A 12440-nucleotide genomic window follows, 5' to 3' on the forward strand; every position below is an offset into this window, starting at 1 on the left:
AAATTCTAAGTTCATAAAAAAAATAAAGACCAGAAGCTATACTCACTGATCATGGTTAATCTGATGATGAGATTATCTCACACAGGTAGTACAGTGTAGAGGCTTTCATGCCCACCTAGACACATACACTACACCCCTCCAATCAAAATGTCAAATATTCACATAACATTGAAGTCTTTTTAAATCTCAACCACTGGGTCAATCTCTGTCCTACTCATTAAAGTCATCTCCATTTCAAATTAATAGCAAAGATCGGGGACTGGGAAGATGGCTCAGTCACTGTGCTTGACACACAGCATGATGACCAGAGTTTGGACCCAAGAGAAAAATCCAGGCATGGCGGGATTACATCTATAATCCCAATAGTGGGGAGACAGAAACAGGAGGATGCTTGGGGCTCACTGGACAGCCAATCTAGCTGAATCAGTGAGTTCAAGGCTCAGTAACAACCTGTCTCAAAAACAAAGTGAAATGGGTCAGCTGAATGGTCACTGGATAAAGGCACTTGCCTCTAATCCTACTGGCCCAAATCTGACCCCCAGATCCCACATAGTGAAAGGAGAAAATGAACTCCCAGGTTCCATGGATTTCTTTGCTACCTATGAAGACTATTCCGGTTTGTGAGAACAGCAACAAAAATATGTAGCCTTTTTCACTCAATAAGTGTTGACCATTGGGAAATTTCCTCCCTTTGGGACCGTTTTGTTTTCCTTGGTTTACACCGAGGGCTGTAGAGTCAGATCACCTATGTTCAAATGCAGATCGCCATCAAATAGCTGTGTGACTGTGGGCCTGTCATGTAATCTGGCTGTGCAACACTGGAGAGCGGATCATGTGCTACAGCCCAGAGGGCAAAGTGGGCACATCTGCAGAAGGCATTACAGGAACAGGAGTATGGTGATTCCACCAGAACAGCCAAGTCAGCAGGAACCACACAGTGAGTCAGATGCCAGGAAAGCATGTAAGTGTAAGTCATTGGGGGTAGAGCTACCGGGAATGTGGGTTAAGGCTCTCAGCACAAGAGGAAAGGGCGTAGCAAAGATGGTCTCCACAGGCTATTAGCCTTGATAAAGGCACCTCACAATTTGTCACAGCGTGATCTTTCTGCTCCCCACCCCAAACTCCCCAGACCTCTCCCTAAAATTTTCTGGATTATCCAGCACCAGATATGCTGAGTCGGGGGTACAGACACTCCCTCTAGCTCTTCCACACTCACATCCGGTTCCTTTTCCTCTTCCCATCAGAATGTCTAGGAAGATGTGCTCTTCGGCTGTTCCGGACATGAAGCAAGAGCAGTGACAGTAAATGACGCTATGGAACCAAGGGGACAGCAAGTGGGCAGGCAGCCCAGGTGAGGATGGGCTGGGACTGCGGGATCTCGGCAAGGGAGTCCTGAGGGGCAGCTCGGAGTTGAGGTTGCCCAAGGCTCTGACTGGCTCTCTGTTCCCCCAGAGGATGAAGAGTGCTTGTTCGGTGGCACCAGGGATTCTGCTGTCACCTCTGGATGACGACCAAACTTTGCAATGAAAAGCTTGGCAGCTATAATAACGATGAGGGGCTGAAAAAAAGTAGACAGCCATTCCCAGAAATGGGTCCTGGATAATTGGAGTTGGGACCCTAAAATTCTCAGTCCTGGGGAGGTAGATGCTGGAGGTGGAATCCTGGGCCATAAGGAGGTGGAGGCTGAGAGTCCAGACTCATGTGCTCTGTAGGAGGATGGTGGCAGTAAGTCTGTCCTGGGGTCAGGCTGAGGCAGGGGCTACTCTGGCTCTAATAACACTACTGTCTCTCCTACAGAGTATCGGAAGCACAGCTGCAACCCCTTGGTCCTGCAGTTGCTCTCCAACTTCCTGTTCTTAACTTGGCTTCTGCTGATCATTCTTGCCCTAGGTCAGTCACAGTGGGCCCCTCAGCTCTCTGATCTGGCCCTAGGATCTGTATGAGAAAGGTGGGGAATGTATGTTGGTAACATAACCTTCAGTGGCTTCCAGGAACTTCTCAGAGACACCTCCCTCATCTCTGTTATAAGAGAGGGGAGATGAGAGACAGAGAGAAGAGCTACAGTTCCATTTTCCTAGTGGTTCACCCTTCTCTGGGTGTCTATTTCCTGGCCTTTGAGTGTTATTGACCAAAGACTGGAGAGTTGGCTCAGCAGTTAAGAACACGTCTTGTTCTTCCAGAGGACCTGGGTTTGATTCACAGCATCCATAGCATCCACACAGTGGCTCACAATTATCTATAACTCCAGTTCCAGGGTATTCAGCACCCTGTTCTGACTACCTCAGGCACCAGACAAGCACCTGGTGTATATACATACACACATGCAGGTGAAACACTCATACACATAGAATAAAAATAAATCAAAAATTGTTTAAAGACATCGGGCAGAAAGTGTTCTAGACACAGGTAGAAACTTGTGCCTGCTTGTGAAATTGAGATAGGATAAGGATGTGGATCCAGGAGAAATCACTGACAACATGGGACCCCTTCTTTTAAAAGTGACACAACACCCCAAGGGTCCCAGAGCAGGCCATGGCAAAAAGCAGGATTTAATAACTGCATAGATTTTTTTCTTCCTTTCTTGGCTAAGTCTCAAAGGTCCCCAGCTCCCAGAGTCAAGGCAAAATCTACCAGGAGCTCACGCAGCTGAAGACTGAAGTACATGGTGAGTGACCAGAAACAAGGGATCCACTGCTTCAGGTCTCCATGGGAGAGGAGCCAATCTTCTTTCGTCCTCAGGCCTCTTTGAGCCTCAACTTCCTTCTCTGTGAATTGAGATCATAATATAACACGGAGAATGGAGCTTGGTATTTACAGAGCCATGCGCACAGTAGGCACTCAACGTTCAAAAGAATTCTGTGCAGAGTAGGACCATGTTACCAGGAGCCATTCATGCAACAGGCATTCAGTGTTTAGGGGTTGTGTACACAGTAGGCATACAATGTTCACAGAGGTTATCCATACAGCAAGCACTATCTGCACAGGAGTCTTACACAGGGCCATTAGTGTTAACAAGGGCCATCCATACACACCGTAGGCTCTGTAAGTTCACAGATATTGTACACACAGTGCATGCAGTCAAGCTGGTCCTGGCCTCTGTTCTGAACTCCAGGCCTCTACTTCTCCGTGTCCGAAGAAAATGGGCTCAGGACTTCTAGGTTCTTCTGGGTGGAGAAGAGGATAAGGAATACAGAGGGGACAGGCTCCCTAGAGTACTGTGGTGAGGAAGGGTCCTGGCTCTGGAGACCTCAAAGGCTGAAGAGAAATGGGAACACAGGCTTCTAAGTATGTCCTTCTGATGTGTTTCTCCCGACAGATGACTTGTGTCAACTCTGTCAAAGGGACTGTGTGTTCTTTCGTGGAAACTGTTATGTCTTCTCCAAGTCCCAATGAAACTGGTACAACTCCATCACTGCCTGCCAGGAAGAGGGAGCCCAAATGGTCATCATAGAGACTGAGGGGGAGCAGGTCCACTGGTGAGGCACACCCCCCTTGTCTGGAACACACATCTGGCTGTGGTCACCTGAGATTGAGAGACCATTTCCCTGACAAAACTATGAGTAAGATGCTGTTTTTTCTACTTGAATAGAGAAGGGTAGGAATGAGGGGTCGCACATACTCTGAGACTTGAACATTTCTGAATGATTTATAGATCGCCTGAAGCACAATTGCTATCCTATGTGCTGGGCAGTATTAAATATCTTCCTCACCAAGGGATAGGTGACCTGCTAGAGTAGAGACTAGGGAAATGCCTGTCAGGGACGTGATTGCCTTGAGTTTGAAAGCACATTTTTGAAAGCTGGTCATGGAGTTTGCGGCAACATCTCATGGAAACCTTAAAAGGCTAATTAACCCAATTAAAAAATGGGGCACTGAACTGAACAGAGAATTCTCAACAGAAGAAGTTCAAATGGCCAAAAGACACTTAAGGTCGTGCTCAATCTCCTTAGCAATCAGGGAAATGCAAATCAAAACAACTTTGAGATATCATCTTACACCTGTCAGAATGGCTAAAGTAAAAACACCAAGGATAGCCTTTGCTGGAGAGGCTGTGGAGGAAGGGGTACCCTCATCCATTGCTGGTGGGAATGCAATCTTGTGCAACCACTGTGGAAGTCAGTGTTTCGGTTTCTCAGGAAATTCGGGATCAACCTACCCCTGGACCCAGCAATACCACTCTTGGGAATTTACCCAAGAGATGCTCTATCATATGTCAAAAGCATTTGTTCAACTATGTTCATAGCAGTATTATTTGTAATAGCCAGAACCTGGAAACAACCTAGATGCCCTTCAATGGAAGAATGGATGAAGAAAGTATGGAATATATACACATTAGAGTACTACGCTGCGGTAAAAAACAATGACTTCTCGAATTTTGCATGCAAATGGATGGAAATAGAAAACACTATCCTGAGTGAGGTATCCCAGACCCAAAAAGATGAACATGGGATGTACTCACTCATAATTGGTTTCTAGCCATAAATAGGGGTCACGGAGTCTACAATAGGCGAATCTAAAGAAGCTAAGTAGGAAGGTGAACCCAAGGAAAAACATATAGTTATCCTCTTGGATAAGGGAAGTAGACAAAATTGCCGGGGAGAAAAGTGTGATGTTGGGGGTGGGGTGGGATGGGGGTAAGGGGAGATGGGGAGAGAAAAGGTAGAAGGAAAGGAGGGGGGACTTGGGGAAACAGGAGGATCGGGATAAAGAAAGGTTGGATAGGGGAGCACGGAACCCCATTTCTTAGTTAAAGGACCCACTTTAGGATGGGCAGGAGACTTGACCCTACAGGGGCTCCCAGGTGCCCAAGCTGAGGCCCCCAGTTAGTTCCTTGGGCAGTTGGGGATAGGGAACCTGAAATGACCCTTTCCTAGAGCAATACTGACGAATATCATGCATATCATCCTAGAACTTTCATCTGGTGATGGATGGAGATAGAGACAGAGACCCACACTGGAACACTGGATAGAGCTCCCAAGGTCCCAAGGAGGAGCAGAAGGAGGGAGAACATGAGCAAAGAAGTCGGGACCACGAGGGGTGCACCCACCCACTGAGACAGTGGAGCTGATCTACTGGGAGCTCACCAAGGCCAGCTGGACTGTTACCAAAAAAAGCATGGGATAAAACTGGACTCTCTGAACATGACGAACAATGAGGGCTGATGAGACGCCAAGGACAATGGCACGCGGTTTTGATCCAACGCAATGTGCTGGCTTGGAGGGAGCCTAGCCAGTTTGGATGTTCACCTTCCTAGATATGGACGGAGTGGGGAGGACCTAGGACTTACCACAGGGCAGGGAACCCTGACTGCTCTTTGGACTGGAGAGGGAGGGGGAGAAAAGTGGGGGGAAGGGGAGAGGGGTGGGAGGAGGGGGAGAAGAATGGGAGGAGGGGGAGGGAAATGGGAGGCTGGGAGGAGATGGAAATTTGTTTTTTTTTCTTTCTTTTCTTTATTCTCCTTTTATCAATAAAAAAAAAAAAGAATGCTTGCTGCTTTGGACCTTGAGATTTCAGTCCTGTGCTCCAATTTGGGTCTCTGTCTCTGTCTCCTTTCATCGCTTGCTGAAGGTTAATATTCAGGAGGATGCCTATATGTTTTTCCTTGGGTTCTCCTTATTTAGCTTCTCTAGGATCACTAATTATAAGCTCAATGTCCTTGTTTCGGGCTGGGGGGAGACTTAATTGGGGGAGGGGAGGGAAATGGGAGGCGGTGGCGGGGAAGAGACAGAAATCTTTAATAAATAAATAAATTAATAAAAAAAAAGAATGCTTGCTGCTTAGGCATGAAGACCTGACTTAGGTGCCTCAGCATCCACGAGTAAAGAATACAAGCATGGTCACATGTGCCTAGAACCCCAATATTGGGCATGAGGCCTGCAGACAGGAGAGTCCCTGGGGCTTGCTGATTGTTAGCCTAGCTCCAAGGCCAGTACGAAATCCTTATTCAAGGGGACTAAGTGGAAACTAGTCCAGCAGGATGCCTAATCTCTTCCTGCAGCTCTGCATGTGCTCTCACAGTTGCAAACACCTGCACACACATATGCACACACACCACACACAGAGAGAGAGCCAGGTATCATGCCCACATTTAAAAATTATATACTGTTTTATTATTTGATTTTTATGCATGCACACAATGCATTTTGAACCTATTCACACACACCCACTTCTCTCTTTAACTCCCACTGAATCCATCTCTCATCCCCTCCCAATGTCACGCCCCCTCCCTTTTTCTGTATCCCAGAGTACAATTATGTGGCTACTCATGGGCATGGGGCCATCTGCTAGAGCTTGCTCACATATCGGTTTTAAAGAAAACTGACTTTCCCTCCTCCCCCGAAGCCATCAACCATCCTAGTACCTCATGAACAGTGCCCCCTCCGTGCTGCAATGTGAACAAGCTCAATCTTGTGCAAGCAACCATGACTGCTTTGAGTTCAGCTGTGTCCAGATGTCCTCCTCCAGTCTCTGGCTCATACAGTCTTTCTGCCCCCTCTTCCATGATGCTCCCAGAGCCTTGACAGTAGGTACCATACAGATGTCCCATTTGGAGGTTCACACCGCACAGACACTTACTCCCTGCATAGTGTTGGAATAAAGGGGAGCCCGACAATGTCGAGGATGAAGATGGCACAGAGTTCTCTAGGGATGGCTGGAATGATTTCAAATGTGATGCCCTAAATTTCTGGATCTATAAGAAAGCTTTAACTTCATCATGCACCACCACACAAAAGCCAGTTCATCTCAGCCTCTGCATCCCAAGTTCCAGTATCAGGAGGATGAACTTGACTTGTGTCTGTGTTCTTTCTCCTTATTTGTTGGCCTTGAGGTGTTAATAAAAGCACCCATGCTTCTTGGTTAGATTCCTCACCCTCTATGGATTTGGGCCACTGCTTCCTTCCAGTTCTGCTTCCAGGATGGGGAGCAGTTCAGGTTTCCTGTTGCTCAGGTTTCATGGTTGCCCTCTATCTGGGTAACTTAATATTGTTACCAGATATAGGATACATTCCGGACCTTGGAGCTTCCCCTTAATCAACTCTGCCCTCCTTGCAAAGAAAAAAAAATCATAGCATTTTCATTGTGATGTCACAGCTTCCTTTTCATTGTGGTGTCACAGCTGCTGTGTTCCCTAAGCCTCGGTCCCATCCCTGCACACTTCCTGTGCATCTGCTCAGTTCCTCCCAACCTCCGCTGAGCCCTTTGACTGGTATCTTACTTTTCTTGCTCTGACAAAACACCTGTCAGAAACAACTTCAGGAGGGAGGGTTATGCTTGGGCTTCCAGTCTGAACGTGCAGCTCCATAGTAGAGGTGAAGGCAACGGCGCAAGAGAGCAAGGCGGCTCACATTGCAACTGCACTCAGAGAGCAGAGATGAATGTAGGTACTCAGCTCCCTCTCTCCTTTCTCCTCAGCTGGGGACTACAGATCATGAAAGGGTGCTGTCTAGATTTGGGATGTGTCTTCCCACCCTAGATAACAAAATCTGGAAGCTCCCTTCCAGAAGGTCATCTCCTCAGGGACTTTTAGATGTTAGCGTGTTGAAGAGTAACCGCCACAGCAGGGAAATTTCCCTGGTAGGTGTAACCCATTCTGCAGACTGAGGCACCCATCCTTTTCCTTCTGGGAGCTTCCATCCACACAATGAACTGACCCATGCTTGCTTGGACCACTGACCAAGCCAAGATGACCACATGGTTCCTTGGGAGCCCCCAATGCTACTAGGTCCCCAGAGGACCACTATACCTTCAGACTTTCCCCGTGCTGCTGGCAGTCATTCAAGCACCCCCAAACTTCCTTCCATCTTCCCAGATGTCCACTAAGATGATGGGAATGGCAGACTCAAAGGCGGCTCTGATGCTCTGGGCCTCCCCACCATCCTGTCCATGATGGCTGTCCATCTCTTACTTTATGCTATCTTTCTTAATGCAGTTCCTCTCCGGGTTTGACAGACTGTCACTCCTCCTTTGAAGACTCCACTCAGATACAATGAGCTGTTACTTTCTTAATGGCCCCTCCCTAGAGTGTGATTCATGGCTCCCATCACATGGCACCCTTCTATAATAAAGCTCATTCCTGGAGGGCAACTTTGTGCCAGGTCCTTTCCGAATCAACCCACCCACTGGTCCTCTTTCCTCTGTGGATGGCATTTAAACCGATTCCAACTCCTTGCTACTGTGAGAAGTGTAGCAGTAAATATGAACGAGAATGTACTTTATATACACAGTGGAATCTTATTCAGCTGTAAGAAATGAAATTTGCAGGCTAATGCATGGGTCTGGAAAAGACTGAGGTTGCTCGGACTGAGAAACAAAAACCCTGCATGTTCTCCTGGACATGTGAATCCCAACATTTGATGTGCATACGTGACTATGAGTATGGTCTAGACTGTGAAATAGAACTGGGATCAGGAAAGGAGAGAGAGAAGTACCGAGGGGGTGTGAGAACTAGAGCATGTGACCTGAAATCAGAGACGGGAGCGGGGAAGAAGAGGTGGGAGGGGAAGGGAGTGGGGGAAAAGAGATAGGAGAATCAATAAAAGCCAGTTGGGTTTTAAAATATATTTGTATGCTATTGCACTGTTTTAATTGTTACTACATTTATTTAGTTTTGGGAGGTCAGAGGACAACTTATGGGAGTTGGTTCTCTCCTTCTAGCATAAGGGTCTCCGCAATGGAACACAATTCATCAGGCTTAGCGGCAAGCACCTTTACCCACTGAGCCATCTCGCCTACCCATTAATAATATGTTAATGAATACAGTGATGACTCCTCTCAGCTTCCCAGTCAGCAGAAATCACCATGATTTATGGCACCAGCATAACTTGGTGTCAGAGGGCACGGTTTCTGGGAACACTGGAGACATTGCAAACCCCCATCTTTGTCACTGATGAAGAGGAAATTAAATGGAACTTTAGAGCTAGAGAAAAGACTCAGTAAAAAAAATAAAATGCTTACCTCAGAATCATGAAATCCTAAATTCAGTTCCCAAAACCGCATTTGAAAAAAAAGTCAGGTGTTATGGCATTTGGTTTGTAATTCCAGTGCTGAGAAGGAAGAGATCAGTAAATTCCTAAGGACTCACTGGCTTGTAGCTACAAGTAGTCTCTGTCCCATTGGTCCCCCCTGGACAGGGTTTTCTTTGCTTGACTGTTTCTGAAGCAGCTTATAAAATAAGGCTTAATATTTAATTACATACTCTTTGGCCTGTTAGCTCAGGCTTCTTATTAACTAACTCTTACATCTTAAATTAACCCATTTTTATTATTTTATATTTTACCGTGAGGCTCATGGTTTGTTACCTCACATCTTGCTTTCTTGGTGGTTGCTGGCATCTGCCTAATTTGCCTTCTTTCTTCTGCATTCAATTTAGTTTTCCCACCTAGCTATATTCGGCCCTGCCATAGGCCAAAGTAGCTTCTTTATTAATCAATGGTAATAAAACACATTCACAGCATACAGAGGGGAATCCCACATCACTCAGTGGGTTCTAGGCCAGTGAGAGAACACTACTGACTTGAGGAGCTAGGACTAAGTCATCATTGTATTTGTGTGTGTGTGTGTGTGTGTGTGTGTGTGTGTGTGTGTGTGTCCATGAGCATACAGTTAAATATTAGTGAGGGAGAGACGTTTTCTTCACTGGTGTAGCCACTGGTAAGATTTCCCATGCTCTTGTAAATAAACCCTCACCGTTGCTTCTTCTGTAAGCAAACCCCCATGAAACCCTTTGGGACACACAAACATGAATGTGCTTGCATACACACACAAAAATTACCATGAAAGTATAAGGTTGTAGTTGGAAAGAGGGAGGAGATGGGCAGGAAGAGGAAAAGAGAAAGTAACAGGGGAATATTATCAAAATACGTTACAGATCATGTCAGCATTGCAACTGAGATGGAAAGAGATCCTGGCAGTCAGGAGCCAAGGAATACTGCGGAGCCACTGTAAGCAGAGCAACTTGCAACCCTGCTCCAGGGAAAGGTTTCCCCAATGTATCAACTCTGTCCCCACTGGGGGAAGTATTACAGTTCTGCTCTGCTCCAGCAAAAGATCATCACCCAAACCTCATTCAAGAATTTTATTGGGAGGGAAGAATCTAGGAGGGTGACTGTCTCTAGGGTGAGGTGGCAGCAAACTGAACAGGGATGGGCAGAGCTTTTCTGGGTGGCTTGAGATTGGTGTATTTTTGTGATCAAGCCAGACCCAAAAAGAGGAACATGGGATGTACTCACTCATATTTGGTTTCTAACCATAAATAAAGGACATTGAGCCTATAATTCGTGATCCTAGAGAAGCTAAATAAGAAGGTGAACCCAAAGAAAAGCATATAGGCATCCTCCTGAATATTAACCTTCATCAGGCGATGAAAGGAGACTGAGACAGAGACCCACATTGGAGCACAGGACTGAAATCTCAAGGTCCAAATCAGGAGCAGAAGGAGAGAGAGCATGAGCAAGGAACTCAGGACCACAAGGGGTGCACCCACACACTGAGACAATGGGGATGTTCTATCGAGAACTCACCAAGGCCAGCTGGCCCGGGTCTGAAAAATCATGGGATAAAACCGGACTCACTGAACATAGCGGACAATGAGGACTGCTGAGAACTCAAGAACAATGGCCCTGGGTTTTGATCCTACTGCACGTACTGGCTTTGTGGGAGCCTAGGCAGTTTGGATGCTCACCTTACTAGATCTGGATGGAGGTGGGTGGTCCTTGGACTTCCCACAGGGCAGGGAACCCTGATTGCTCTTTGGGCTGACGAGGGAGGGGGACTTGATTGGGAGAGGGGGAGGAAAATGGGAGGCAGTGGCGGGGAGGAGGCAGAAATCTTTAATAAATAAAGGATTGGTGGGATTCTGTGCTCATGGACTTCATGGATTGGTGGGATTTCAATCCCTGTTCCTAAGTTAGGGTCAGGGTGTTTTCCTTGGCCCTGTTCACCTACATCTCCTCCTTTTTTTGGTTTATTAATAAACCAATGGGGTTGGAAAGGGAGTGACATATTCGTTAGACTACTTTGTATTGATTGGGGGTGCTGAGGTCCTTGGGGAAATCCTGATCTTCATAGTCAGGGTGTAACTGGGTACCTCAGGCCTTTGACTCTGTAGCTAGGGACCGGTAATCCTGTAACAGTAACTGGTTAAAAGTCTGGCTAGAAATCTTCTGTATCTATTGTTAAAGAAATCTAGACAAGAAGTTTATAAGGATGGGTACAATTAGTAAGATTAAGAAAAGGAGAAGAAGGGTTAAGAAAGGTAGCATCCATATTGGACTATCAGTGATCCACTGTCCAGAGGTATCAAGCTGTTTCTTATGTTTCTGAAAGTTCATCTGGAGGTGTCAGATCTTATCTTTTACTATACCTGACGGGTTAACACAGAAGCAACAGTCCTCCCTGAGGACAAAGGCTACCTCTCAGCTGTTAGGAAATCTAATCCTTGCTGATTTTGTAGTACTAAGCAGTCAGCAAGTCTATTTAGCACTGGAGGGTTAGGATTGTGTGAGCCACCTGTTATAGATCCTGGATGAACTGCAAGGAAAGCTGATGGCAAATAGCTAGGTGCCACACCAACTCTAGTGTCGTCTGTGTGACATGACATATGTCATTATGCTGGACAGGAGCTATGTGTCCTATGGAACTAGACTTCCTGGAGGTCAATGGCAGACGGCCCGGTATTAGCCACCGCTGAGGCATAGACGGGTTTTTCGAGTAGCTGGCTATACAGGATATGAGCTTTGCACAATTTCTTTCATAATAATGATATTCTATATATCTACAAGACAAGGATTATCTCTTCAGGAACAGCTCTGGGATAGGAAAGCACAGTATGGGAATGTATAAGACTACAGCAGAACCTTTGTCATACACAGGGTATATGATGAGCAAGGAAATAGATGGGTTAATGTTGATAGACAAAGAGTGTTATATTATACTCTGAACTTTATGGATAGGCTTGCTAGATCCCAATCCCCATAGTGTCTGCTGCATAAGAAGGTACTAAAAAGTATATTTCAACAGGTGCAAAGAACTGATTAAGTATATTTGGTCACTAGATGAAATAAAGGGTTAGGAGGAGGAAGGGCCATGATAGCGATAATGAGACAGAAACTTTCTATTCATTAGATGAAACCACTTGTTTGAGGTTTACGTTCTCAAGGACAAGATTTCCTCCTCTAAGGATGCTTTATGTCTAACACCTGTTCCTGATAAGATACTTTTCTTAAATATCGCTGATGTGACTAAAAGAAGCTCTCATACTGTGCCAATGATACATGACCTTTGATTTGTTCTTTGTTTGAATACTATATAATGAAAACATAAATTCAGTAAAATTGCAGCAGATTCCAACCACTCTCTGGTGTATTGTGTCTGTCTGTCATTCACCAAACTTGTGCCTTACTGTTACCAAGACCCTGCTTCTCCCACATTCTGAGTGGCTC

The 12440-nt window shown here is 46.0% G+C and overlaps 1 pseudogene; it reads left to right on the forward strand.

Moving 5' to 3' along the window:
* The first annotated feature begins 1305 nt into the window (after window positions 1–1305).
* Window positions 1306–11689, forward strand: LOC142846761 (CD209 antigen-like protein D; annotated as a pseudogene).
* The last annotated feature ends 751 nt before the right edge of the window (window positions 11690–12440 follow it).

The sequence above is a fragment of the Microtus pennsylvanicus genome, chromosome 1, assembly GCF_037038515.1.
Source record: "Microtus pennsylvanicus isolate mMicPen1 chromosome 1, mMicPen1.hap1, whole genome shotgun sequence".
Classification (NCBI taxonomy): domain Eukaryota; kingdom Metazoa; phylum Chordata; class Mammalia; order Rodentia; family Cricetidae; genus Microtus; species Microtus pennsylvanicus.